The following is a 25095-nucleotide window of genomic DNA, read 5'->3' as shown; positions in this document are numbered from 1 at the left end:
GACTCATTAGGCTTATCCTACAATTACTAGCTGGCCCGAAGAGATATCTCCTGAATCCAGATTAAGCTGGAGTCTCCCAGGCTCATCTGGCATGTCTTCCCTGAAGTCTGCCAAAACCCACACCCTTGCATTTCCAGGGACTCCCCTTAGCCAGCTGGGCAGAAAACCCAGCATGCTTCAAACAAGCTGACAGACAAGCGGGAGAGGACTCACGGGCAGACGGCCTCCCTCAGGTCTCGGGTGGAGCTCTGGGACCACAGCAGCAACGGGCCATCCCAGCCCCTGGGCTCAGCAGCGCCCTCATTCTCAGGCCGGCGGCTCTGCCCTGAGGGGAGCAGGAAGGTCACCAACTGCCGCAGGCGGACCTCAAGCCCCTCCCACTGCTGGAGCCTGACCTCCCCCGGCCCCACCCCTTCCCCTACCCCAGCAGGACGAGAGCTCGTCTTCCCCTGGCTTCCAACGTGAGGCCCGGCCCTGGGCCCCGATTGGGCACTGCCCCAGTCCGGAGCCAATCACAGTGGCCAGGGAGGTGGAACGCACCGATTGGCCAGGGCCAGGTCATGTGACCATGCTCCCCAGGAAACTCAGATATTACCAAGATTCCCTAACAAAACAATGAACAAAATTATCCAGTAAACGCAAACCGTACTTTTTAATGAGGCCAATGTCACAAAAAAAAAAAAAAAAGCTTCACAATGAACTGCTCAAGGAAGCTACTAAATAAACTTTCAGAAAAGTTAAGTCTTTTTTTTTTTTTTTTTTTAATAGGGTGACGGAGAGCTATACCTTTCCCATCTATGTGAATTTAGGTTTAAACTAGATTTCCCTTGGCTATTATATAAGACAAAAAACCCCACATCACCCCCTTTCACTCCCCCCACCCCCAAAAAGTGTTTTAGTCTATTGAGTTTTTGTGTCCTCAGTTGTGTCTGATTCACGGCAACTCACGAACTCTACACAGCCAGGCTCTTCCGTCCATGGAATTCAGGGCAATTTTTTTCTGTCACAATAAATGCCCACCCTGGGTGATCCAAAGGCAAGGGCTCAGAGGCTCCTGAGAGAATAACTCCTTTCAGCTGAGCACAGAGCTGGCTCCTCACTGGGATGCCTGTGGCCTGGGGCTCCCAGAGGGAACAGCAGCACTCGCCCCACCGTGTGGTCACTGCTGCAAGTGCAGGCTGCTCCTCACTCCCCCTTGACAGTGTCCCTGAGGGCAGAACAGTGTGAATCTACTCAAGGTGGAAATGCAAACTCCGATGCAACCAAACTTCCCACAAGGTCTCCAAAACCACTCAGGAACAGGGAATTGGAAACTGCAGGGCATGACATGAATGGAGATGGAGACTTGACACCTTACACCGAGTTCACTTCCAGTTATCCCTAGACAAAGTTTCCATGAAAACTTGTCACAAATCTAGAAGAACAATGAGCAGAAACCGGACACGTGCTTTGAGTCTTCACACACAAAACTAAAAGGCAGTCCACAAAACAACCCAGAGAATACAGTGGACTTTGCAAAATCAAAGATATCTACCGTGGGAAAGACCTCATTACAAAAGCAAAAGACAGGTCATACATCGCGAGACGAATGAGTGGAAACACAAAGCTTCTCAAGGACGTGTCTCCAAACAGACAAAGAACACCAACACAACAAGCCTGTGAAAACTAGGGAAAGGTCTGAAGGGACGCCAGACTGAGGAAGACACACACAGAGTATCCCGGATGATGTCCAGCACTGAGGGCCTGAAGAAACAACAGTCTAGTTGCACTCCCTCAGGCCTGTGTGACCCTGGATGAGGCCTCTGTTTCCCGGTGGCTCTGAGAGATGGACAGGGAGGAAGGGGAAGAGAAATCACTTGCACTTCTAATACTCACCGCAAAGTCTTCCAATGAGAAGGGAATTATCACCCCCACTGACAATGCCATTCACTGAAGTGATACCCACGAGTCCATCTAACCCAGAAGGGAAGGAAGGACCTGTTCTCACAAAACGGCGAGAGATGGAAGAAAGAAGATCAAGCCCACACCAATCACTGGAAAGAGAAGCTGTGCTCAGGGCTTGAAAGAATTCCTATTGGGAAAATGATGTCACAGCCCCACAAGGCAATCCACAGCTTCGATGCTATTCCTCCCAAAATGCCAATGCATGTTCGCACCGAACAAAGAATTGCAAAAGGGGTTACGGAAACAGAAAAGAGCCTAAATTGTCAATACAATCCGACGAAAAAGCCCCGATACGGACGTCCAAGGTTGTGTGAAAGGAAATTAGACGACCAAACTAGGATCCTCAGGAGAGTATCGGAGAAGGCGATGGCGACCCACTCCAGTACTCTTGCCTGGAAAATGCCCTGGACGGAGGAGCCTGGTAGGCTGCAGGCCATGGGGTCGCGCAGAGTCAGACACGACTGAAGTGACTTAGCCGCAGCGGCAGCAGCAGGACAGTATGCTATTGGGAATACAACAACACACACAGATCCAGATCGATGGAATAAAGTTGAGGGTCCAGAAACAAACCCCGGCATCCAAGGTCAACTCATCTCTGACACAGAAGGGGAGAATATCCAAATGGGAACAAGAAAGCCTCTTCAATCAATGTCCATGGGAAAACCAGACAGCTACATCTGAAGAACGCTATTGGTTTTGATCTCACACCACCTCAATATCGGGGAAAAACCTCACCCTAAAGACTGATGTCATGAGATAGCTAGAAAGAAGCGTAGGTCAAAGGCTCCTTAACATCAGAGTCTCCTTGCCATTTGCTGGGCGGAGGTAGAAATGGGTCTCTTCAAGTAAGGGAAAGAGGGAAACCAAGTACACCAATGGGTTTCCATCCAATGGAACCTCTTCACAACAGAGAAGCTAAGCATTCACAAATGCAAAAGATAGGAAACGGAACATGAGAGACTCCTTGCAAGTGGTGTATCTGAGAAGGGGTTCATATGGAAAGAGACGAAGAATGCACAGCACTCAGATTCCAAGAAACACCACCACCACCCTTGACCCTTCCCCCATGACCAACTCCGACCTAAAGCCTTTCTCTCCCTCTAACCTATCCCTAAAACATAACCCTCATCTAATCATATACATGTGCATTCCTAGCATCCATCCATCCACACACGAGAGAGAAAGAGGAAGACACAGACTGAATCGAGAAAGGAAAAGAGAGGGACACAGCCAGAGAGAGACACGGAACTAAAGAGAGGAAAGGAGTCGATGGTCCAGACTTTTCATCAATCTGTCTCGAAGGTAGAAGCAATGACAGCGCCCATCCACCCCAGAAGGGGGAAACGGACGGAAGGTTTGGAGAGGAAAAGACAAGAACGCAGGGAGCCATTAGAAGCTCAGCCACCCGCAGAAGCCGAGCTGGGACACTTGAACAGAATCTCAATGGAAACAGAGGACCAGAAAGTTGGCTACTCTTTTCTATCAGAGAGGGAGACCTTCGAGTCTTCCTTTCGGTCCTCCAACTTGCATGCGGGGTCTCCAAACAGTCAGGAGGGGGAGTGCCTTTTCCTGGGTACCACGGCGCATCCAGGCCTCGTTCTGCCCCATTCTGTGCTGTGTCAGCCCTGGATGGAGTCTTTCTTTCTGAAGTCTCAGCGCACAAGCTCCACGTGATATCAGCCCCAGGTGGAAAGGCATGGAGCTGCTCGTAGGCCGACAGACCTAGGAAACAGATGGGAGAATGACCCCCACTCTGCAGATGGAGAGACCGGGGAAACCCTGAGGGGCATATGCTTGTCCAGGGCCACACCACTTACGAGAAGAAGGAGCCTGGTCTGAGAGCAGCGGGGTCCTCGGAGCTCAGGCCCTGGCTGCACCCAGGCCTCCCCAGGGCTGTGGGCTGGGCTGTGTGGCTGTCACTGTGCCTGCACATGGCCTAAGGGGGGTGGTCGAGCAGTCAGAAACCCAGAGATTCCCTTGCGAAGTTTTGGGGAAGGGACCTCAGCACGAACCCCAGGAAATGATGTCACCTGCCGGCAACAGAACCCAACAGAACCCGCAACCCGGGTATCCAGGCCTCCAGAGCGGAGAGGAGCCCCCAGCCAGATCACTTGCTGCCAGGATGTTCTGCTGTTTGCCCCTGCCCAGAGGCCGGGGCCTCAGGAGAGCTCACAGGCAGTGTGCGTGGGCACCCTGTTGACGTTGGCTCAGGGCACCCCCGAGAGGCCTCTGGCCCTTTGCCCGGAGAAACAGAAAGGTAACACGGGGAGCCCCAGGCGGGGCCGGGCCACCTCTCCCATGCCACCCGGAAACACCGGGTCCTTTGCCTGTGTGTGTGGATGCGGGTTTCTCGGGGCGTGTCTCCCTCAAGGAAGCCCAGGCGGATGTGGGGTCAGAAGCCTGCGGACAAGTTGTGTCCACACCCCAGGGGAGAGCAGGCTGGGTGGGATGGGGAGAGTGCGGGCAGCGCCGGCCGCCCAGGCTGACCTCACACCCTCAGGTGGGTCTCTTTCCTCCCGGGTGGGGATCTGAGCAGACACACGTCTCTGACCCTTCTGGGAAGAGAAGTTCGAGCAGGCAGAAGCAGCGGCTCCACTGGCCATGCCCAGCTCGGAAAACTCCCAGCACGGCTGGCTGACGGTCACTGTCGTTGCAGAGCTTCCCACGTGATGAGGCCGAGGACGGGGACACCCCGTCCACCTCCCGGAGGGAGGGGTCGGAGCACCACCCCCCCGCCCGTGAGGCCCAGTGCAGGCTCCAGGTGAGCGTGCCCACGGAGGCATCAGCCCCACCGGGGGCGAAGCGGAGGCGGGGAAGGCCTGCTGCCGAGACACCGCCCAGGATACACCCGGCGGCCCAGTCTGAGGCTGCCACGGAGCTCAGCACACCCGGCTCCGACCCAGAGTCCCGAGAACCCCGGCCTCTGAGGCAGCAGGAGGACCTGGAGCCCAGCACGCCAGAGCACAGAGGTGAGGACGCTGGGGCTGGTGCACGGGAGTGTGTGGGGAGGGGGTGCTGAGCTACACACGGACGAGTCCCCGAAAGATGCTGCTGGGCCTGCAGCAAGCGCTGGCCTCACACCCCCACCCCCATCTTGCACACTTCAGTCCCAAAAGACATCCGACCCTGGGTATTCTTTGGGAATCTCTTGGAAGCTTTCTGTCCCGGGATACGCACATGCCAAGGCTGGCCTGTGGGCAAACTTTGCTTCTCCCCCAGCTCTAGCACTGGCCTCCAACTGGAACCAGGCTCTACTTCCCAGACCTGTCCCTACAGAGGTGGTGGCTCCAGGTGCAGGACCCAGGGATCCACCGAGGCCAGATGGAGAACCGAGACTTGCCCTCGCAGAGACACCAGGCCAGCTGGGTACTGGCCAGCACACCGGGCAGATCGGATCTCCGTGCCTGCAGGGCCCCCAGCCCCAGGCACTGATGTCCCACCCCCTCAGCCAGAACCTCCACCTCCACGTGCACCTGTACCTGCTCGGGCTTTGGCAGGAGAACCCGAGGCAGAGGAGGAGTCACCGCCTCGGCAGGGAGAGCCTGCCCTGGCTCCCGCGCAACACCCAGACGCCCACGATGACTCACTCGCCTCTGCAGGAAGAACGAGCCCCCGCTCTGGGCAGAGACCCAGAGCCCTTGCCGGAAACACCACGTCCAGGGGAGCGGTCGGCTCTGCAGCCTCCATCCCTGTCTGCTCACCGTGGACGCCGGCAACTCGGTCTGCCCCCAGGGGACATGGAGTTCCTTTCCCCTGAACTGCTTTGCATTTGGTTTGTTTCCACCTTTCTGGTGATGTTTTATTTTGTGTATGGTTTCCTGTATTTCTCTTGGTTAAGTTGGGATTAGTAAGCTTTTTCATCATTGTTGCAATTTGGGAACACTGTTGTGTAACTCTGGTGATACTGTGTTACCATCCCACTTTGTAGTTTCAGACCCGTTCGATCTTTATGCCCCACCCCCCAACAAAGCCTGGATTCAAGGCAAGCACGCCCTGTTCATCCCTCCCCCCGATCCTGAACACAATTTCATCTTTTCTTTCTGCATTCCTTCCTATATTCTTGGTGTCCCCAATCAATGACTCTCAGTGAAATGACTGAAGGAGTTTTTTTCGGACTCTCCACCTACTGTAAGACTCCATTGGAGAGTTCTCATTTGTATGTCATTTGAACTAGCCTTTGATAGCTGAAAGGACGGTGTACGTCCTTTCAAGATATCATGTGCCAAACGAAGCCCTTTTGGCAAATGCCATCATTATCTCCAGGCAGGCATTGCTGTTTGAAGGGTGACATCTCAGCCAGAAGGCAGAGGCTGAGCTCCTCTTGTTGCACCAGCTCCCAAAAGAAGCCAAGAAAGGGAGCTGGAACAACAAACCACCCCAACGCCCAGGAAAGCGTTCTTCACGACAGAAGGCTAGAAAATGACCCAACAACCTTGTGGCCCAGAACCCCTCTAAAAAATCACTGTTCCATAAAAAAGAGAAACACATGGGAAGTTCCAAGGAGAGGCAATGCCCATGGCCAGTGTACTTTAGAGACGGCCTGACCGCTCCGGGGAAGACACGCACCGACGGAACCCCTTGGGAAACAGCAGTGATAGTCCTCACCGTCGTAAGGGTTTCCTCTGGGGACAACCTGCCCTGGGCACCACATGAGGGAGCAGACCGGCTTCTCTTCCTCTGCCCCCACACCATTCACTCATGAAGGCAGCTCAGGTGTTCTCATGCCCTGCCTGCCTGCCTGCCTGCCTGGCTCATCCGTGAGCTGTGCCCACCTCCAGGGCAGGACTCCACCTTCTCCTCTCTGTGTACCGTGAATCTGCACACAGTGGGCTTTCAGAACCTTAGGAGACTTGAGCCATTCCCACTGGAGCCAGAACCCTCCCCAGGAAGGAAAACAGCTGTGGAGTCATTTTGGCCCCAGCACTGGTTCCCAAACCCTGGCGGCTCCTACAGCCTCTACGGTGTGAAGAGGGAGGTCCCTTTTGACAGAGCTTTCCGGCTGTCAGATCTAAGCTGTTGTTTCCCTGTCAGCTGTGTCTCTTCCGTTGCAGCCAGGTGGGCCACGCTGCTCCAAAGGAGCTCACAAGCTGAGTTGCAAGGGAGGTATTGAGAGGACAGGGATGGCTACAACGTGCTGCAAACTGAGTGAGGGTCCCCACAATCCTCAGCAAAGGTCTGTGGTGTGCAAGTGGGGAGTAGAGGGCCCCCAAGTTCCAAAGGAAGGGAGGTACTCGGGAGCTAAAGCCCTTGGCTGCTGTGGTAGCAGCTGCACATGGCAGCTCGTCCACAGTGCACTTCGAATGAGGTCATATGAGCGGGACTCTGGAAATGGCTCCGAAATCCAGAGAAAGGGGTCAGGGTATGTGGGAATCCGGCGGGGGTGGGGGGTGGATGAAGGAAGGTGTCCTTCCTCTCTCCAGTGCAATTTGGTTTGGTGAGTCTCAAAGCTACCAGATGGCACTTCCCAAGTCAGGCCCCCGCAGGAATCAGGGTGGGCTGCGTGCCTCGGCCCCTGCCACAGGGACAAGCCACACCAGTGGCCTCCCTGAGCTCAAATGGCCGGATCTGGGGGTTCTGTCTGGGTGCACACCTCCTTGCTGTGGCCAAGTTCCCCCCTTCTCTGAGCACCAGCTTCATCCTCTCGAAGGAGGACATCGATTGCTACCTTGGCACGTTACTCTCTTCATCCTGTGAAGACTCATTAGGCTTATCCTACAATTACTAGCTGGCCCGAAGAGATATCTCCTGAATCCAGATTAAGCTGGAGTCTCCCAGGCTCATCTGGCATGTCTTCCCTGAAGTCTGCCAAAACCCACACCCTTGCATTTCCAGGGACTCCCCTTAGCCAGCTGGGCAGAAAACCCAGCATGCTTCAAACAAGCTGACAGACAAGCGGGAGAGGACTCACGGGCAGACGGCCTCCCTCAGGTCTCGGGTGGAGCTCTGGGACCACAGCAGCAACGGGCCATCCCAGCCCCTGGGCTCAGCAGCGCCCTCATTCTCAGGCCGGCGGCTCTGCCCTGAGGGGAGCAGGAAGGTCACCAACTGCCGCAGGCGGACCTCAAGCCCCTCCCACTGCTGGAGCCTGACCTCCCCCGGCCCCACCCCTTCCCCTACCCCAGCAGGACGAGAGCTCGTCTTCCCCTGGCTTCCAACGTGAGGCCCGGCCCTGGGCCCCGATTGGGCACTGCCCCAGTCCGGAGCCAATCACAGTGGCCAGGGAGGTGGAACGCACCGATTGGCCAGGGCCAGGTCATGTGACCATGCTCCCCAGGAAACTCAGATATTACCAAGATTCCCTAACAAACCAATGAACAAAATTATCCAGTAAACGCAAACCGTACTTTTTAATGAGGCCAATGTCACAGAAAAAAAAAAAAAAGCTTCACAATGAACTGCTCAAGGAAGCTACTAAATAAACTTTCAGAAAAGTTAAGTCGTTTTTTTTTTTTTTTTTTTAATAGGGTGACGGAGAGCTATACCTTTCCCATCTATGTGAATTTAGGTTTAAACTAGATTTCCCTTGGCTATTATATAAGACAAAAAACCCCACATCACCCCCTTTCACTCCCCCCACCCCCAAAAAGTGTTTTAGTCTATTGAGTTTTTGTGTCCTCAGTTGTGTCTGATTCACGGCAACTCACGAACTCTACACAGCCAGGCTCTTCCGTCCATGGAATTCAGGGCAATTTTTTTCTGTCACAGTAAATGCCCACCCTGGGTGATCCAAAGGCAAGGGCTCAGAGGCTCCTGAGAGAATAACTCCTTTCAGCTGAGCACAGAGCTGGCTCCTCACTGGGATGCCTGTGGCCTGGGGCTCCCAGAGGGGACAGCAGCACTCGCCCCACCGTGTGGTCACTGCTGCAAGTGCAGGCTGCTCCTCACTCCCCCTTGACAGTGTCCCTGAGGGCAGAACAGTGTGAATCTACTCAAGGTGGAAATGCAAACTCCGATGCAACCAAACTTCCCACAAGGTCTCCAAAACCACTCAGGAACAGGGAATTGGAAACTGCAGGGCATGACATGAATGGAGATGGAGACTTGACACCTTACACCGAGTTCACTTCCAGTTATCCCTAGACAAAGTTTCCATGAAAACTTGTCACAAATCTAGAAGAACAATGAGCAGAAACCGGACACGTGCTTTGAGTCTTCACACACAAAACTAAAAGGCAGTCCACAAAACAACCCAGAGAATACAGTGGACTTTGCAAAATCAAAGATATCTACCGTGGGAAAGACCTCATTACAAAAGCAAAAGACAGGTCATACATCGCGAGACGAATGAGTGGAAACACAAAGCTTCTCAAGGACGTGTCTCCAAACAGACAAAGAACACCAACACAACAAGCCTGTGAAAACTAGGGAAAGGTCTGAAGGGACGCCAGACTGAGGAAGACACACACAGAGTATCCCGGATGATGTCCAGCACTGAGGGCCTGAAGAAACAACAGTCTAGTTGCACTCCCTCAGGCCTGTGTGACCCTGGATGAGGCCTCTGTTTCCCGGTGGCTCTGAGAGATGGACAGGGAGGAAGGGGAAGAGAAATCACTTGCACTTCTAATACTCACCGCAAAGTCTTCCAATGAGAAGGGAATTATCACCCCCACTGACAATGCCATTCACTGAAGTGATACCCACGAGTCCATCTAACCCAGAAGGGAAGGAAGGACCTGTTCTCACAAAACGGCGAGAGATGGAAGAAAGAAGATCAAGCCCACACCAATCACTGGAAAGAGAAGCTGTGCTCAGGGCTTGAAAGAATTCCTATTGGGAAAATGATGTCACAGCCCCACAAGGCAATCCACAGCTTCGATGCTATTCCTCCCAAAATGCCAATGCATGTTCGCACCGAACAAAGAATTGCAAAAGGGGTTACGGAAACAGAAAAGAGCCTAAATTGTCAATACAATCCGACGAAAAAGCCCCGATACGGACGTCCAAGGTTGTGTGAAAGGAAATTAGACGACCAAACTAGGATCCTCAGGAGAGTATCGGAGAAGGCGATGGCGACCCACTCCAGTACTCTTGCCTGGAAAATGCCCTGGACGGAGGAGCCTGGTAGGCTGCAGGCCATGGGGTCGCGCAGAGTCAGACACGACTGAAGTGACTTAGCCGCAGCGGCAGCAGCAGGACAGTATGCTATTGGGAATACAACAACACACACAGATCCAGATCGATGGAATAAAGTTGAGGGTCCAGAAACAAACCCCGGCATCCAAGGTCAACTCATCTCTGACACAGAAGGGGAGAATATCCAAATGGGAACAAGAAAGCCTCTTCAATCAATGTCCATGGGAAAACCAGACAGCTACATCTGAAGAACGCTATTGGTTTTGATCTCACACCACCTCAATATCGGGGAAAAACCTCACCCTAAAGACTGATGTCATGAGATAGCTAGAAAGAAGCGTAGGTCAAAGGCTCCTTAACATCAGAGTCTCCTTGCCATTTGCTGGGCGGAGGTAGAAATGGGTCTCTTCAAGTAAGGGAAAGAGGGAAACCAAGTACACCAATGGGTTTCCATCCAATGGAACCTCTTCACAACAGAGAAGCTAAGCATTCACAAATGCAAAAGATAGGAAACGGAACATGAGAGACTCCTTGCAAGTGGTGTATCTGAGAAGGGGTTCATATGGAAAGAGACGAAGAATGCACAGCACTCAGATTCCAAGAAACACCACCACCACCCTTGACCCTTCCCCCATGACCAACTCCGACCTAAAGCCTTTCTCTCCCTCTAACCTATCCCTAAAACATAACCCTCATCTAATCATATACATGTGCATTCCTAGCATCCATCCATCCACACACGAGAGAGAAAGAGGAAGACACAGACTGAATCGAGAAAGGAAAAGAGAGGGACACAGCCAGAGAGAGACACGGAACTAAAGAGAGGAAAGGAGTCGATGGTCCAGACTTTTCATCAATCTGTCTCGAAGGTAGAAGCAATGACAGCGCCCATCCACCCCAGAAGGGGGAAACGGACGGAAGGTTTGGAGAGGAAAAGACAAGAACGCAGGGAGCCATTAGAAGCTCAGCCACCCGCAGAAGCCGAGCTGGGACACTTGAACAGAATCTCAATGGAAACAGAGGACCAGAAAGTTGGCTACTCTTTTCTATCAGAGAGGGAGACCTTCGAGTCTTCCTTTCGGTCCTCCAACTTGCATGCAGGGTCTCCAAACAGTCAGGAGGGGGAGTGCCTTTTCCTGGGTACCACGGCGCATCCAGGCCTCGTTCTGCCCCATTCTGTGCTGTGTCAGCCCTGGATGGAGTCTTTCTTTCTGAAGTCTCAGCGCACAAGCTCCACGTGATATCAGCCCCAGGTGGAAAGGCATGGAGCTGCTCGTAGGCCGACAGACCTAGGAAACAGATGGGAGAATGACCCCCACTCTGCAGATGGAGAGACCGGGGAAACCCTGAGGGGCATATGCTTGTCCAGGGCCACACCACTTATGAGAAGAAGGAGCCTGGTCTGAGAGCAGTGGGGTCCTCGGAGCTCAGGCCCTGGCTGCACCCAGGCCTCCCCAGGGCTGTGGGCTGGGCTGTGTGGCTGTCACTGTGCCTGCACATGGCCTAAGGGGGGTGGTCGAGCAGTCAGAAACCCAGAGATTCCCTTGCGAAGTTTTGGGGAAGGGACCTCAGCACGAACCCCAGGAAATGATGTCACCTGCCGGCAACAGAACCCAACAGAACCCGCAACCCGGGTATCCAGGCCTCCAGAGCGGAGAGGAGCCCCCAGCCAGATCACTTGCTGCCAGGATGTTCTGCTGTTTGCCCCTGCCCAGAGGCCGGGGCCTCAGGAGAGCTCACAGGCAGTGTGCGTGGGCACCCTGTCGACGTTGGCTCAGGGCACCCCCGAGAGGCCTCTGGCCCTTTGCCCGGAGAAACAGAAAGGTAACACGGGGAGCCCCAGGCGGGGCCGGGCCACCTCTCCCGTGCCACCCGGAAACACCGGGTCCTTTGCCTGTGTGTGTGGATGCGGGTTTCTCGGGGTGTGTCTCCCTCAAGGAAGCCCAGGCGGATGTGGGGTCAGAAGCCTGCGGACAAGTTGTGTCCACACCCCAGGGGAGAGCAGGCTGGGTGGGATGGGGAGAGTGCGGGCAGCGCCGGCCGCCCAGGCTGACCTCACACCCTCAGGTGGGTCTCTTTCCTCCCGGGTGGGGATCTGAGCAGACACACGTCTCTGACCCTTCTGGGAAGAGAAGTTCGAGCAGGCAGAAGCAGCGGCTCCACTGGCCAGGCCCAGCTCGGAAAACTCCCAGCACGGCTGGCTGACGGTCACTGTCGTTGCAGAGCTTCCCACGTGATGAGGCCGAGGACGGGGACACCCCGTCCACCTCCCAGAGGGAGGGGTCGGAGCACCACCCCCCCGCCCGTGAGGCCCAGTGCAGGCTCCAGGTGAGCGTGCCCACGGAGGCATCAGCCCCACCGGGGGCGAAGCGGAGGCGGGGAAGGCCTGCTGCCGAGACACCGCCCAGGATACACCCGGCGGCCCAGTCTGAGGCTGCCACGGAGCTCAGCACACCCGGCTCCGACCCAGAGTCCCGAGAACCCCGGCCTCTGAGGCAGCAGGAGGACCTGGAGCCCAGCACGCCAGAGCACAGAGGTGAGGACGCTGGGGCTGGTGCACGGGAGTGTGTGGGGAGGGGGTGCTGAGCTACACACGGACGAGTCCCCGAAAGATGCTGCTGGGCCTGCAGCAAGCGCTGGCCTCACACCCCCACCCCCATCTTGCACACTTCAGTCCCAAAAGACATCCGACCCTGGGTATTCTTTGGGAATCTCTTGGAAGCTTTCTGTCCCGGGATACGCACATGCCAAGGCTGGCCTGTGGGCAAACTTTGCTTCTCCCCCAGCTCTAGCACTGGCCTCCAACTGGAACCAGGCTCTACTTCCCAGACCTGTCCCTACAGAGGTGGTGGCTCCAGGTGCAGGACCCAGGGATCCACCGAGGCCAGATGGAGAACCGAGACTTGCCCTCGCAGAGACACCAGGCCAGCTGGGTACTGGCCAGCACACCGGGCAGATCGGATCTCCGTGCCTGCAGGGCCCCCAGCCCCAGGCACTGATGTCCCACCCCCTCAGCCAGAACCTCCACCTCCACGTGCACCTGTACCTGCTCGGGCTTTGGCAGGAGAACCCGAGGCAGAGGAGGAGTCACCGCCTCGGCAGGGAGAGCCTGCCCTGGCTCCCGCGCAACACCCAGACGCCGACGATGACTCACTCGCCCCTGCAGGAAGAACGAGCCCCCGCTCTGGGCAGAGACCCAGAGCCCTTGCCGGAAACACCACGTCCAGGGGAGCGGTCGGCTCTGCAGCCTCCATCCCTGTCTGCTCACCGTGGACGCCGGCAACTCGGTCTGCCCCCAGGGGACATGGAGTTCCTTTCCCCTGAACTGCTTTGCATTTGGTTTGTTTCCACCTTTCTGGTGATGTTTTATTTTGTGTATGGTTTCCTGTATTTCTCTTGGTTAAGTTGGGATTAGTAAACTTTTTCATCATTGTTGCAATTTGGGAACACTGTTGTGTAACTCTGGTGATACTGTGTTACCATCCCACTTTGTAGTTTCAGACCCGTTCGATCTTTATGCCCCACCCCCCAACAAAGCCTGGATTCAAGGCAAGCACGCCCTGTTCATCCCTCCCCCCGATCCTGAACACAATTTCATCTTTTCTTTCTGCATTCCTTCCTATATTCTTGGTGTCCCCAATCAATGACTCTCAGTGAAATGACTGAAGGAGTTTTTTTCGGACTCTCCACCTACTGTAAGACTCCATTGGAGAGTTCTCATTTGTATGTCATTTGAACTAGCCTTTGATAGCTGAAAGGACGGTGTACGTCCTTTCAAGATATCATGTGCCAAACGAAGCCCTTTTGGCAAATGCCATCATTATCTCCAGGCAGGCATTGCTGTTTGAAGGGTGACATCTCAGCCAGAAGGCAGAGGCTGAGCTCCTCTTGTTGCACCAGCTCCCAAAAGAAGCCAAGAAAGGGAGCTGGAACAACAAACCACCCCAACGCCCAGGAAAGCGTTCTTCACGACAGAAGGCTAGAAAATGACCCAACAACCTTGTGGCCCAGAACCCCTCTAAAAAATCACTGTTCCATAAAAAAGAGAAACACATGGGAAGTTCCAAGGAGAGGCAATGCCCATGGCCAGTGTACTTTAGAGACGGCCTGACCGCTCCGGGGAAGACACGCACCGACGGAACCCCTTGGGAAACAGCAGTGATAGTCCTCACCGTCGTAAGGGTTTCCTCTGGGGACAACCTGCCCTGGGCACCACATGAGGGAGCAGACCGGCTTCTCTTCCTCTGCCCCCACACCATTCACTCATGAAGGCAGCTCAGGTGTTCTCATGCCCTGCCTGCCTGCCTGCCTGCCTGGCTCATCCGTGAGCTGTGCCCACCTCCAGGGCAGGACTCCACCTTCTCCTCTCTGTGTACCGTGAATCTGCACACAGTGGGCTTTCAGAACCTTAGGAGACTTGAGCCATTCCCACTGGAGCCAGAACCCTCCCCAGGAAGGAAAACAGCTGTGGAGTCATTTTGGCCCCAGCACTGGTTCCCAAACCCTGGCGGCTCCTACAGCCTCTACGGTGTGAAGAGGGAGGTCCCTTTTGACAGAGCTTTCCGGCTGTCAGATCTAAGCTGTTGTTTCCCTGTCAGCTGTGTCTCTTCCGTTGCAGCCAGGTGGGCCACGCTGCTCCAAAGGAGCTCACAAGCTGAGTTGCAAGGGAGGTATTGAGAGGACAGGGATGGCTACAACGTGCTGCAAACTGAGTGAGGGTCCCCACAATCCTCAGCAAAGGTCTGTGGTGTGCAAGTGGGGAGTAGAGGGCCCCCAAGTTCCAAAGGAAGGGAGGTACTCGGGAGCTAAAGCCCTTGGCTGCTGTGGTAGCAGCTGCACATGGCAGCTCGTCCACAGTGCACTTCGAATGAGGTCATATGAGCGGGACTCTGGAAATGGCTCCGAAATCCAGAGAAAGGGGTCAGGGTATGTGGGAATCCGGCGGGGGTGGGGGGTGGATGAAGGAAGGTGTCCTTCCTCTCTCCAGTGCAATTTGGTTTGGTGAGTCTCAAAGCTACCAGATGGCACTTCCCAAGTCAGGCCCCCGCAGGAATCAGGGTGGGCTGCGTGCCTCGGCCCCTGCCACAGGGACAAGCCACACCAGTGGCCTCCCTGAGCTCAAATGGCCGGATCTGGGGGTTCTGTCTGGGTGCACACCTCCTTGCTGTGGCCAAGTTCCCCCCTTCTCTGAGCACCAGCTTCATCCTCTCGAAGGAGGACATCGATTGCTACCTTGGCACGTTACTCTCTTCATCCTGTGAAGACTCATTAGGCTTATCCTACAATTACTAGCTGGCCCGAAGAGATATCTCCTGAATCCAGATTAAGCTGGAGTCTCCCAGGCTCATCTGGCATGTCTTCCCTGAAGTCTGCCAAAACCCACACCCTTGCATTTCCAGGGACTCCCCTTAGCCAGCTGGGCAGAAAACCCAGCATGCTTCAAACAAGCTGACAGACAAGCGGGAGAGGACTCACGGGCAGACGGCCTCCCTCAGGTCTCGGGTGGAGCTCTGGGACCACAGCAGCAACGGGCCATCCCAGCCCCTGGGCTCAGCAGCGCCCTCATTCTCAGGCCGGCGGCTCTGCCCTGAGGGGAGCAGGAAGGTCACCAACTGCCGCAGGCGGACCTCAAGCCCCTCCCACTGCTGGAGCCTGACCTCCCCCGGCCCCACCCCTTCCCCTACCCCAGCAGGACGAGAGCTCGTCTTCCCCTGGCTTCCAACGTGAGGCCCGGCCCTGGGCCCCGATTGGGCACTGCCCCAGTCCGGAGCCAATCACAGTGGCCAGGGAGGTGGAACGCACCGATTGGCCAGGGCCAGGTCATGTGACCATGCTCCCCAGGAAACTCAGATATTACCAAGATTCCCTAACAAAACAATGAACAAAATTATCCAGTAAACGCAAACCGTACTTTTTAATGAGGCCAATGTCACAGAAAAAAAAAAAAAAAGCTTCACAATGAACTGCTCAAGGAAGCTACTAAATAAACTTTCAGAAAAGTTAAGTCTTTTTTTTTTTTTTTTTTTTAATAGGGTGACGGAGAGCTATACCTTTCCCATCTATGTGAATTTAGGTTTAAACTAGATTTCCCTTGGCTATTATATAAGACAAAAAACCCCACATCACCCCCTTTCACTCCCCCCACCCCCAAAAAGTGTTTTAGTCTATTGAGTTTTTGTGTCCTCAGTTGTGTCTGATTCACGGCAACTCACGAACTCTACACAGCCAGGCTCTTCCGTCCATGGAATTCAGGGCAATTTTTTTCTGTCACAATAAATGCCCACCCTGGGTGATCCAAAGGCAAGGGCTCAGAGGCTCCTGAGAGAATAACTCCTTTCAGCTGAGCACAGAGCTGGCTCCTCACTGGGATGCCTGTGGCCTGGGGCTCCCAGAGGGAACAGCAGCACTCGCCCCACCGTGTGGTCACTGCTGCAAGTGCAGGCTGCTCCTCACTCCCCCTTGACAGTGTCCCTGAGGGCAGAACAGTGTGAATCTACTCAAGGTGGAAATGCAAACTCCGATGCAACCAAACTTCCCACAAGGTCTCCAAAACCACTCAGGAACAGGGAATTGGAAACTGCAGGGCATGACATGAATGGAGATGGAGACTTGACACCTTACACCGAGTTCACTTCCAGTTATCCCTAGACAAAGTTTCCATGAAAACTTGTCACAAATCTAGAAGAACAATGAGCAGAAACCGGACACGTGCTTTGAGTCTTCACACACAAAACTAAAAGGCAGTCCACAAAACAACCCAGAGAATACAGTGGACTTTGCAAAATCAAAGATATCTACCGTGGGAAAGACCTCATTACAAAAGCAAAAGACAGGTCATACATCGCGAGACGAATGAGTGGAAACACAAAGCTTCTCAAGGACGTGTCTCCAAACAGACAAAGAACACCAACACAACAAGCCTGTGAAAACTAGGGAAAGGTCTGAAGGGACGCCAGACTGAGGAAGACACACACAGAGTATCCCGGATGATGTCCAGCACTGAGGGCCTGAAGAAACAACAGTCTAGTTGCACTCCCTCAGGCCTGTGTGACCCTGGATGAGGCCTCTGTTTCCCGGTGGCTCTGAGAGATGGACAGGGAGGAAGGGGAAGAGAAATCACTTGCACTTCTAATACTCACCGCAAAGTCTTCCAATGAGAAGGGAATTATCACCCCCACTGACAATGCCATTCACTGAAGTGATACCCACGAGTCCATCTAACCCAGAAGGGAAGGAAGGACCTGTTCTCACAAAACGGCGAGAGATGGAAGAAAGAAGATCAAGCCCACACCAATCACTGGAAAGAGAAGCTGTGCTCAGGGCTTGAAAGAATTCCTATTGGGAAAATGATGTCACAGCCCCACAAGGCAATCCACAGCTTCGATGCTATTCCTCCCAAAATGCCAATGCATGTTCGCACCGAACAAAGAATTGCAAAAGGGGTTACGGAAACAGAAAAGAGCCTAAATTGTCAATACAATCCGACGAAAAAGCCCCGATACGGACGTCCAAGGTTGTGTGAAAGGAAATTAGACGACCAAACTAGGATCCTCAGGAGAGTATCGGAGAAGGCGATGGCGACCCACTCCAGTACTCTTGCCTGGAAAATGCCCTGGACGGAGGAGCCTGGTAGGCTGCAGGCCATGGGGTCGCGCAGAGTCAGACACGACTGAAGTGACTTAGCCGCAGCGGCAGCAGCAGGACAGTATGCTATTGGGAATACAACAACACACACAGATCCAGATCGATGGAATAAAGTTGAGGGTCCAGAAACAAACCCCGGCATCCAAGGTCAACTCATCTCTGACACAGAAGGGGAGAATATCCAAATGGGAACAAGAAAGCCTCTTCAATCAATGTCCATGGGAAAACCAGACAGCTACATCTGAAGAACGCTATTGGTTTTGATCTCACACCACCTCAATATCGGGGAAAAACCTCACCCTAAAGACTGATGTCATGAGATAGCTAGAAAGAAGCGTAGGTCAAAGGCTCCTTAACATCAGAGTCTCCTTGCCATTTGCTGGGCGGAGGTAGAAATGGGTCTCTTCAAGTAAGGGAAAGAGGGAAACCAAGTACACCAATGGGTTTCCATCCAATGGAACCTCTTCACAACAGAGAAGCTAAGCATTCACAAATGCAAAAGATAGGAAACGGAACATGAGAGACTCCTTGCAAGTGGTGTATCTGAGAAGGGGTTCATATGGAAAGAGACGAAGAATGCACAGCACTCAGATTCCAAGAAACACCACCACCACCCTTGACCCTTCCCCCATGACCAACTCCGACCTAAAGCCTTTCTCTCCCTCTAACCTATCCCTAAAACATAACCCTCATCTAATCATATACATGTGCATTCCTAGCATCCATCCATCCACACACGAGAGAGAAAGAGGAAGACACAGACTGAATCGAGAAAGGAAAAGAGAGGGACACAGCCAGAGAGAGACACGGAACTAAAGAGAGGAAAGGAGTCGATGGTCCAGACTTTTCATCAATCTGTCTCGAAGGTAGAAGCAATGACAGCGCCCATCCACCCCAGAAGGGGGAAACGGACGGAAGGTTTGGAGAGGAAAAGACAAGAACGCAGGGAGCCATTAGAAGCTCAGCCACCCGCAGAAGCCGAGCTGGGACACTTGAACAGAATCTCAATGGAAACAGAGGACCAGAAAGTTGGCTACTCTTTTCTATCAGAGAGGGAGACCTTCGAGTCTTCCTTTCGGTCCTCCAACTTGCATGCAGGGTCTCCAAACAGTCAGGAGGGGGAGTGCCTTTTCCTGGGTACCACGGCGCATCCAGGCCTCGTTCTGCCCCATTCTGTGCTGTGTCAGCCCTGGATGGAGTCTTTCTTTCTGAAGTCTCAGCGCACAAGCTCCACGTGATATCAGCCCCAGGTGGAAAGGCATGGAGCTGCTCGTAGGCCGACAGACCTAGGAAACAGATGGGAGAATGACCCCCACTCTGCAGATGGAGAGACCGGGGAAACCCTGAGGGGCATATGCTTGTCCAGGGCCACACCACTTATGAGAAGAAGGAGCCTGGTCTGAGAGCAGTGGGGTCCTCGGAGCTCAGGCCCTGGCTGCACCCAGGCCTCCCCAGGGCTGTGGGCTGGGCTGTGTGGCTGTCACTGTGCCTGCACATGGCCTAAGGGGGGTGGTCGAGCAGTCAGAAACCCAGAGATTCCCTTGCGAAGTTTTGGGGAAGGGACCTCAGCACGAACCCCAGGAAATGATGTCACCTGCCGGCAACAGAACCCAACAGAACCCGCAACCCGGGTATCCAGGCCTCCAGAGCGGAGAGGAGCCCCCAGCCAGATCACTTGCTGCCAGGATGTTCTGCTGTTTGCCCCTGCCCAGAGGCCGGGGCCTCAGGAGAGCTCACAGGCAGTGTGCGTGGGCACCCTGTCGACGTTGGCTCAGGGCACCCCCGAGAGGCCTCTGGCCCTTTGCCCGGAGAAACAGAAAGGTAACACGGGGAGCCCCAGGCGGGGCCGGGCCACCTCTCCCGTGCCACCCGGAAACACCGGGTCCTTTGCCTGTGTGTGTGGATGCGGGTTTCTCGGGGTGTGTCTCCCTCAAGGAAGCCCAGGCGGATGTGGGGTCAGAAGCCTGCGGACAAGTTGTGTCCACACCCCAGGGGAGAGCAGGCTGGGTGGGATGGGGAGAGTGCGGGCAGCGCCGGCCGCCCAGGCTGACCTCACACCCTCAGGTGGGTCTCTTTCCTCCCGGGTGGGGATCTGAGCAGACACACGTCTCTGACCCTTCTGGGAAGAGAAGTTCGAGCAGGCAGAAGCAGCGGCTCCACTGGCCAGGCCCAGCTCGGAAAACTCCCAGCACGGCTGGCTGACGGTCACTGTCGTTGCAGAGCTTCCCACGTGATGAGGCCGAGGACGGGGACACCCCGTCCACCTCCCAGAGGGAGGGGTCGGAGCACCACCCCCCCGCCCGTGAGGCCCAGTGCAGGCTCCAGGTGAGCGTGCCCACGGAGGCATCAGCCCCACCGGGGGCGAAGCGGAGGCGGGGAAGGCCTGCTGCCGAGACACCGCCCAGGATACACCCGGCGGCCCAGTCTGAGGCTGCCACGGAGCTCAGCACACCCGGCTCCGACCCAGAGTCCCGAGAACCCCGGCCTCTGAGGCAGCAGGAGGACCTGGAGCCCAGCACGCCAGAGCACAGAGGTGAGGACGCTGGGGCTGGTGCACGGGAGTGTGTGGGGAGGGGGTGCTGAGCTACACACGGACGAGTCCCCGAAAGATGCTGCTGGGCCTGCAGCAAGCGCTGGCCTCACACCCCCACCCCCATCTTGCACACTTCAGTCCCAAAAGACATCCGACCCTGGGTATTCTTTGGGAATCTCTTGGAAGCTTTCTGTCCCGGGATACGCACATGCCAAGGCTGGCCTGTGGGCAAACTTTGCTTCTCCCCCAGCTCTAGCACTGGCCTCCAACTGGAACCAGGCTCTACTTCCCAGACCTGTCCCTACAGAGGTGGTGGCTCCAGGTGCAGGACCCAGGGATCCACCGAGGCCAGATGGAGAACCGAGACTTGCCCTCGCAGAGACACCAGGCCAGCTGGGTACTGGCCAGCACACCGGGCAGATCGGATCTCCGTGCCTGCAGGGCCCCCAGCCCCAGGCACTGATGTCCCACCCCCTCAGCCAGAACCTCCACCTCCACGTGCACCTGTACCTGCTCGGGCTTTGGCAGGAGAACCCGAGGCAGAGGAGGAGTCACCGCCTCGGCAGGGAGAGCCTGCCCTGGCTCCCGCGCAACACCCAGACGCCGACGATGACTCACTCGCCCCTGCAGGAAGAACGAGCCCCCGCTCTGGGCAGAGACCCAGAGCCCTTGCCGGAAACACCACGTCCAGGGGAGCGGTCGGCTCTGCAGCCTCCATCCCTGTCTGCTCACCGTGGACGCCGGCAACTCGGTCTGCCCCCAGGGGACATGGAGTTCCTTTCCCCTGAACTGCTTTGCATTTGGTTTGTTTCCACCTTTCTGGTGATGTTTTATTTTGTGTATGGTTTCCTGTATTTCTCTTGGTTAAGTTGGGATTAGTAAGCTTTTTCATCATTGTTGCAATTTGGGAACACTGTTGTGTAACTCTGGTGATACTGTGTTACCATCCCACTTTGTAGTTTCAGACCCGTTCGATCTTTATGCCCCACCCCCCAACAAAGCCTGGATTCAAGGCAAGCACGCCCTGTTCATCCCTCCCCCCGATCCTGAACACAATTTCATCTTTTCTTTCTGCATTCCTTCCTATATTCTTGGTGTCCCCAATCAATGACTCTCAGTGAAATGACTGAAGGAGTTTTTTTCGGACTCTCCACCTACTGTAAGACTCCATTGGAGAGTTCTCATTTGTATGTCATTTGAACTAGCCTTTGATAGCTGAAAGGACGGTGTACGTCCTTTCAAGATATCATGTGCCAAACGAAGCCCTTTTGGCAAATGCCATCATTATCTCCAGGCAGGCATTGCTGTTTGAAGGGTGACATCTCAGCCAGAAGGCAGAGGCTGAGCTCCTCTTGTTGCACCAGCTCCCAAAAGAAGCCAAGAAAGGGAGCTGGAACAACAAACCACCCCAACGCCCAGGAAAGCGTTCTTCACGACAGAAGGCTAGAAAATGACCCAACAACCTTGTGGCCCAGAACCCCTCTAAAAAATCACTGTTCCATAAAAAAGAGAAACACATGGGAAGTTCCAAGGAGAGGCAATGCCCATGGCCAGTGTACTTTAGAGACGGCCTGACCGCTCCGGGGAAGACACGCACCGACGGAACCCCTTGGGAAACAGCAGTGATAGTCCTCACCGTCGTAAGGGTTTCCTCTGGGGACAACCTGCCCTGGGCACCACATGAGGGAGCAGACCGGCTTCTCTTCCTCTGCCCCCACACCATTCACTCATGAAGGCAGCTCAGGTGTTCTCATGCCCTGCCTGCCTGCCTGCCTGCCTGGCTCATCCGTGAGCTGTGCCCACCTCCAGGGCAGGACTCCACCTTCTCCTCTCTGTGTACCGTGAATCTGCACACAGTGGGCTTTCAGAACCTTAGGAGACTTGAGCCATTCCCACTGGAGCCAGAACCCTCCCCAGGAAGGAAAACAGCTGTGGAGTCATTTTGGCCCCAGCACTGGTTCCCAAACCCTGGCGGCTCCTACAGCCTCTACGGTGTGAAGAGGGAGGTCCCTTTTGACAGAGCTTTCCGGCTGTCAGATCTAAGCTGTTGTTTCCCTGTCAGCTGTGTCTCTTCCGTTGCAGCCAGGTGGGCCACGCTGCTCCAAAGGAGCTCACAAGCTGAGTTGCAAGGGAGGTATTGAGAGGACAGGGATGGCTACAACGTGCTGCAAACTGAGTGAGGGTCCCCACAATCCTCAGCAAAGGTCTGTGGTGTGCAAGTGGGGAGTAGAGGGCCCCCAAGTTCCAAAGGAAGGGAGGTACTCGGGAGCTAAAGCCCTTGGCTGCTGTGGTAGCAGCTGCAGATGGCAGCTCGTCCACAGTGCACTTCGAATGAGGTCATATGAGCGGGACTCTGGAAATGGCTCCGAAATCCAGAGAAAGGGGTCAGGGTATGTGGGAATCCGGCGGGGGTGGGGGGTGGATGAAGGAAGGTGTCCTTCCTCTCTCCAGTGCAATTTGGTTTGGTGAGTCTCAAAGCTACCAGATGGCACTTCCCAAGTCAGGCCCCCGCAGGAATCAGGGTGGGCTGCGTGCCTCGGCCCCTGCCACAGGGACAAGCCACACCAGTGGCCTCCCTGAGCTCAAATGGCCGGATCTGGGGGTTCTGTCTGGGTGCACACCTCCTTGCTGTGGCCAAGTTCCCCCCTTCTCTGAGCACCAGCTTCATCCTCTTGAAGGAGGACATCGATTGCTACCTTGGCACGTTACTCTCTTCATCCTGTGAAGACTCATTAGGCTTATCCTACAATTACTAGCTGGCCCGAAGAGATATCTCCTGAATCCAGATTAAGCTGGAGTCTCCCAGGCTCATCTGGCATGTCTTCCCTGAAGTCTGCCAAAACCCACACCCTTGCATTTCCAGGGACTCCCCTTAGCCAGCTGGGCAGAAAACCCAGCATGCTTCAAACAAGCTGACAGACAAGCGGGAGAGGACTCACGGGCAGACGGCCTCCCTCAGGTCTCGGGTGGAGCTCTGGGACCACAGCAGCAACGGGCCATCCCAGCCCCTGGGCTCAGCAGCGCCCTCATTCTCAGGCCGGCGGCTCTGCCCTGAGGGGAGCAGGAAGGTCACCAACTGCCGCAGGCGGACCTCAAGCCCCTCCCACTGCTGGAGCCTGACCTCCCCCGGCCCCACCCCTTCCCCTACCCCAGCAGGACGAGAGCTCGTCTTCCCCTGGCTTCCAACGTGAGGCCCGGCCCTGGGCCCCGATTGGGCACTGCCCCAGTCCGGAGCCAATCACAGTGGCCAGGGAGGTGGAACGCACCGATTGGCCAGGGCCAGGTCATGTGACCATGCTCCCCAGGAAACTCAGATATTACCAAGATTCCCTAACAAAACAATGAACAAAATTATCCAGTAAACGCAAACCGTACTTTTTAATGAGGCCAATGTCACAGAAAAAAAAAAAAAAAAAGCTTCACAATGAACTGCTCAAGGAAGCTACTAAATAAACTTTCAGAAAAGTTAAGTCTTTTTTTTTTTTTTTTTTAATAGGGTGACGGAGAGCTATACCTTTCCCATCTATGTGAATTTAGGTTTAAACTAGATTTCCCTTGGCTATTATATAAGACAAAAAACCCCACATCACCCCCTTTCACTCCCCCCACCCCCAAAAAGTGTTTTAGTCTATTGAGTTTTTGTGTCCTCAGTTGTGTCTGATTCACGGCAACTCACGAACTCTACACAGCCAGGCTCTTCCGTCCATGGAATTCAGGGCAATTTTTTTCTGTCACAATAAATGCCCACCCTGGGTGATCCAAAGGCAAGGGCTCAGAGGCTCCTGAGAGAATAACTCCTTTCAGCTGAGCACAGAGCTGGCTCCTCACTGGGATGCCTGTGGCCTGGGGCTCCCAGAGGGAACAGCAGCACTCGCCCCACCGTGTGGTCACTGCTGCAAGTGCAGGCTGCTCCTCACTCCCCCTTGACAGTGTCCCTGAGGGCAGAACAGTGTGAATCTACTCAAGGTGGAAATGCAAACTCCGATGCAACCAAACTTCCCACAAGGTCTCCAAAACCACTCAGGAACAGGGAATTGGAAACTGCAGGGCATGACATGAATGGAGATGGAGACTTGACACCTTACACCGAGTTCACTTCCAGTTATCCCTAGACAAAGTTTCCATGAAAACTTGTCACAAATCTAGAAGAACAATGAGCAGAAACCGGACACGTGCTTTGAGTCTTCACACACAAAACTAAAAGGCAGTCCACAAAACAACCCAGAGAATACAGTGGACTTTGCAAAATCAAAGATATCTACCGTGGGAAAGACCTCATTACAAAAGCAAAAGACAGGTCATACATCGCAAGACGAATGAGTGGAAACACAAAGCTTCTCAAGGACGTGTCTCCAAACAGACAAAGAACACCAACACAACAAGCCTGTGAAAACTAGGGAAAGGTCTGAAGGGACGCCAGACTGAGGAAGACACACACAGAGTATCCCGGATGATGTCCAGCACTGAGGGCCTGAAGAAACAACAGTCTAGTTGCACTCCCTCAGGCCTGTGTGACCCTGGATGAGGCCTCTGTTTCCCGGTGGCTCTGAGAGATGGACAGGGAGGAAGGGGAAGAGAAATCACTTGCACTTCTAATACTCACCGCAAAGTCTTCCAATGAGAAGGGAATTATCACCCCCACTGACAATGCCATTCACTGAAGTGATACCCACGAGTCCATCTAACCCAGAAGGGAAGGAAGGACCTGTTCTCACAAAACGGCGAGAGATGGAAGAAAGAAGATCAAGCCCACACCAATCACTGGAAAGAGAAGCTGTGCTCAGGGCTTGAAAGAATTCCTATTGGGAAAATGATGTCACAGCCCCACAAGGCAATCCACAGCTTCGATGCTATTCCTCCCAAAATGCCAATGCATGTTCGCACCGAACAAAGAATTGCAA

General features: G+C 54.6%; 2 long non-coding RNA genes across 3 annotated transcripts in view; both read right to left on the bottom strand.

The window, feature by feature from the left end:
* LOC145514125 (uncharacterized) overlaps positions 1-23245 on the bottom strand; it is a 63096-nt gene extending 39851 nt beyond the window's left edge. Inside the window, exons 1-4 of one of the 2 annotated variants that reach the window (XR_014059847.1) lie at positions 23134-23245; positions 15493-15604; positions 7853-7964; positions 214-325 (exon numbers count right to left, since the gene is read on the bottom strand). This is a non-coding gene — a long non-coding RNA (uncharacterized LOC145514125). Of the gene's footprint in view, positions 1-213; positions 326-7852; positions 7965-15492; positions 15605-23133 lie in introns of those variants that run through there. The other variant, XR_014059846.1, reaches the window with a different exon arrangement.
* LOC145514126 (uncharacterized) overlaps positions 1-25095 on the bottom strand; it is a 196427-nt gene that overhangs the window by 112063 nt on the left and 59269 nt on the right. The gene's annotated exons all lie outside the window — the stretch shown is intronic.

The sequence above is a fragment of the Giraffa tippelskirchi genome, chromosome 7, assembly GCF_054371585.1.
Source record: "Giraffa tippelskirchi isolate mGirTip1 chromosome 7, T2T-mGirTip1v1.2.pri, whole genome shotgun sequence".
Taxonomy (NCBI): Eukaryota; Metazoa; Chordata; class Mammalia; order Artiodactyla; family Giraffidae; genus Giraffa; species Giraffa tippelskirchi.
The sequence above is the reverse complement of the archived record's forward strand: the minus strand, read 5'-3'. Positions and strand labels throughout refer to the sequence as shown.